This window comes from Ailuropoda melanoleuca, chromosome 15, assembly GCF_002007445.2.
Source record: "Ailuropoda melanoleuca isolate Jingjing chromosome 15, ASM200744v2, whole genome shotgun sequence".
Classification (NCBI taxonomy): domain Eukaryota; kingdom Metazoa; phylum Chordata; class Mammalia; order Carnivora; family Ursidae; genus Ailuropoda; species Ailuropoda melanoleuca.
The window spans coordinates 47,170,806-47,174,721 of NC_048232.1; the positions used below are offsets into that span (position 1 = coordinate 47,170,806).

The 3,916-nt window shown below is 39.0% G+C and overlaps 1 pseudogene; it reads left to right on the forward strand.

Moving 5' to 3' along the window:
- Positions 1 to 434: 434 nt before the first annotated feature.
- LOC105235996 overlaps positions 435 to 3,916 on the forward strand; it is a 17,907-nt pseudogene continuing 14,425 nt past the window's right edge.

Here is a 3,916-nt window from a genome sequence, read left to right on the forward strand (position 1 = left end):
GATGTTAAAGAAATATTTGATAAGATCACGTGTTTGTAGTTATGTTGTATTTTTTAGACAGCTCTCCTCTGACAGGAATTGTAATCTATGGCTCTGTGGAATACGTATTTGTGAAGAAATCAATGGGTTGTCACGTGGTGTAGGCAGAATATGCAGCCAGTGGTATCACCCCCAACATTCTACAAAACATTAGTTCTGTGGAATGTTGAATAGTCTGAGATATTCACCATGAATGTGTGGGAGCCAGGAAGGAACTCTGGTGATAAGCGTATCTAATAAGCAGTGAACCATTAATGTTAAAGTGTATGCTATTAGAATTGTAATGTTAGCTGCACAGGAATTTTATAAGATCAAGAATTTATGTTTATGGTACTTAAGTTTGTGTTTAATAACACATGTACATACAAACATATAAATGTTGACCAAGACTGACAATGGCGAGAGAAGTTAGTGAATGTAACAACTATCTTCTTAGATCACAAGAGCAAAACAAAGTACTGCAAAAAAGACATGACTGTAAGTGCGGGTTTATAACTCTTTTTCTTCCTAAAACATGACTGAAGATTTTAAAATGGGGAAAAAATCCTTAAACTCAAAATTAAAGAATTTTTTTTCTTCCACTTACATTGCTTGGACAAGCAATGCAATTTGCAACAAAATGAAGGTGGAATCCGGGACATATTATGGACCTTTCCACAAACACGATTGCCTACACAGACAACATATAGAATACACTTTTCAAAAGAACACTGTGCCGTTTAGGCAAATGGAGGATGAACTGGGTGTGGGGCACGGCAGACAAGGGAGAGTAGGGAATATTCCGTTTGGAAACTGCTTTCCTGAGGGCATATTAATGTCATGCTGACATTTCAATGCAAGGACTTCAAAAGATACATGTGACCAGAGCTTTCCATTGGTTTTCTTTCTGCCTTCACTCTCTAATAATGACAGTGTTCATTCAAATCAAAGACAGAATTGCCCCCTTACCTGGAAGGGTGATATCTAGCATCAACGGCTGCCACAACAAATTATCACAAATTGGACGACTTAAGACCAACAGAAACTTACTCTGTCACAGTTTCTGGAGGCCAGAAATCTGAAAACAAGGTCTTGGCAGATAGGGCTCTGCTTCCTCTGAGGGCTCTAGGGGATAATCCTTCCTTGCCTCTTGTGGCTACTGGTGGCTACAAGTATTCTTCAATTGTGGTTGCCTAAAATCCAATCTTTGCCTCCTTCACATGGCCTTTTTCTTCCCTCTCTCTGTGTGTCTCTTATCAAGACATTTGTCATTGGATTTAGGCTCCATCTGGATAATTTCATCTCAAGGATAATTTCATGTCAAGATTCTTTTTTTCTTTTTTAAGATTTTATTTGTTTATTTGTCAGAGGGGGGCGGTACAAGCAAGGGGATTGGCAGGCAGAGGGAGAAGCAGGCTCCCCGCTGAGCGAGGAGCCCAACGTGGGATTCTATTCCAGGACCCTGGGATCATGACCTGAACCGAAGGCAGACGCTCAATCAACTGAACCACTCAGGCGTCCCCCATCTCAAGATTCTTAAACTTAGTTATGTATGCAAAGATCCTCTTTCCAAATAAGATGACATTCATAGGTTCATGGATTTATCATTTTGGGGCCACCGTTCGACCCACTACAAGGGCACAAAGCAGGAGAATGATAAAGAACTTCCTAAAGCCATTTTTAAAACTAAAGACCAATAGCAACAAACTGCCAGGGCAAAACTACACATCTATACTCAATTAAAAGAATCCACATCTTTCAAATGAACTTGTCACTGAAGTGATCAGTTTGTCCCAAGACAGGGATCACATTTATAAGGTACTTTAATTGGACAGCATATGCTCACAACTCAATAGGCAAAACAGGATACTTAGGCAGAATTTTAAGAAACACAGAGGGCCAAAAAAAAAAAAAAATGCAGATATAAAATTCCCTAACTATGGCTGCCAGCCGTGTTAGCGTTCTCTGCTCCTCCAAGTTAATTGAATGGGTGAGACCTTAGGAGCCAAGACTCCAACTCATAGTTGAAGAGGAAGAGACAAGTGATATTCAGGTAGAACAGGCCATGGAAGTTAGTGGAATATATCTACTCTATTTTGAGTTAGAACAGATGCTTATAAATTTGCCCCACATTCAGGGATATGTAAATGAAGATAAATTCGCCCCAAGATAGAGTCTATTAAAAACTATTATAACAAAGAAGGAAAGCAACATAACTCACAAAAGAAAGCTATGAAGCTCACATTAGAAGAGCATGTACCTCTGGAAATTTTTAAAAAGCTAGATTCATCCAATTCAACAAAAATGGATTGGGCTGCAGTGATTGGTATGAGAGCAGTGAACAAAAACAGACAAAGAACCCTACTGAATTCGAATAGGAAAGTTAGATAATGAATAAGACTACAGTAGGTTTGGCAGAGATAAGTGCTAAGACGAAAAATAAAATAAGGAGAAAGAGTGACGGTATAATTTGAGACGGCACCGTCGAGGCACATGACGGGTGGCTCACCCTCTCAATGGATTGAAGGAGAGAAGAAATGAAAGTTTGGGGAAAGTAAGAAACAAAAAGACTTAAGAGAGTGAAGGAAAAACTTAAAAAGGCAAATAAAATATGACATTATATTATTTAAAATACAATTAGGCACTGGAATCTGCTAAATCCGTATTATGAACAACTGAATAAGGAAGGTAGGAGAGAGGTTTAAAAAATAAGCCAGAATGGAGAGGGAAAAAATAGCGGAAAAAAAAGGGCATGGGTGCAAACATTGAGCACGCTCAGTGCGGTTCCAACAAGTGGACACTAACGGACCTGAAATGTTGATTCCTAAGGTTGCTTCCAACTTTCAAGCTCCTCATGGCAATGAAGACTTGCACTAGGGCCATGGCCAGGGAAATGCTAGGACCAATGTGAACTTCAGCACAAAAAACTCCTTAAGACTGACCTACGTGCCTATGTATACATGCAATATTCCCTCTCTACTCCGTCCCTAACTGAAATAAGTCTCTTACAAAATACAGTAAAGATTCCTTTAAAAGTGTGGCACTAGTTGAGGGCAACCTTAGGGTCTTCCCTATCTTTATCCCCAGGACAGACATGGATCGGAATGTTAGAATGAGTACTGAAGGAGTTAGAGCTATCAAGTATGTCAAGCAATGGATGAAGAAGATAATACTTTGATTTTTATTTCAAAGCTTACTCTCATATATAACTTCATTTTGAAGAATAACATATGTATTAAATGCCTCACCTCTGCAGTGAGAAAATTGCCTTCCACCCCCAATCCGCCCCTTACTCGATGTTTAATTTAAGCCAAATTAATTTGCCAACCTGTTTCTTAGTTTCTTTAACTGTAAATTGATTGTTCGTGAGGAATGGGGCACATCATAAATGATAATCCCGACAGCAATCACCTATTATTTCTGTCTGCAGCTGAGAAAACAGAAAGGTTGAGTGACCTGCTAAATGCCATTCAGCAAGTAGGTTACAGAGTAAACACTAGAATCTAGGGACTCATAGGTCTATTTTAGTTTTCTTTTCACATGGTGGAGGGAGGTAAGGAAAAAGAAAGAATCAACAGCAACCATAATATTTCATACGTGCATGAAGGACAGGATCTTGATTTTTAAATGTCCCAGAGGGATTAGGAGGTATAAAATCTTTTGGGGGATGGAATGGGAAAAATAATGAGCCCAGTTTCGGGAAAGCTGAATTTGAAATGTTGCCACAAGATAATAATGAAGGTGACCATGTCATGGTCAATGGCTTTTCATTGCACAGACATTAAAATCTAAAACTCTCTCAATGGCCTACAAAATCTTGTATTAACTGTGTTACATTTGTGTATATTGTGGTATATGTTCCTTCTCTGACCTCCTTTCTCCCTGTCCTATACAGCTC